Here is a 202-nt window from a genome sequence, read left to right as displayed (position 1 = left end):
AGGCGTGTAATAATTGTTTGCGCATTTAAGATACATTGATTTAAACAGTTGATGAAATAATTCGTTATATATTTGGCGTAACTGACGCGCGTATGAATATTGACGCGCTTTTTGGAAAGAAGAGGAAGAATAAAATGTTAAATTTCTCACAATTATTAAATATTGTTTCCGTAAGACAATTTTGGAAAAATGTAGATGGAAT

Source organism: Belonocnema kinseyi, chromosome 2, assembly GCF_010883055.1.
Source record: "Belonocnema kinseyi isolate 2016_QV_RU_SX_M_011 chromosome 2, B_treatae_v1, whole genome shotgun sequence".
NCBI classification, from domain to species: Eukaryota; Metazoa; Arthropoda; class Insecta; order Hymenoptera; family Cynipidae; genus Belonocnema; species Belonocnema kinseyi.
The sequence above is the reverse complement of the archived record's forward strand: the minus strand, read 5'-3'. Positions refer to the sequence as shown.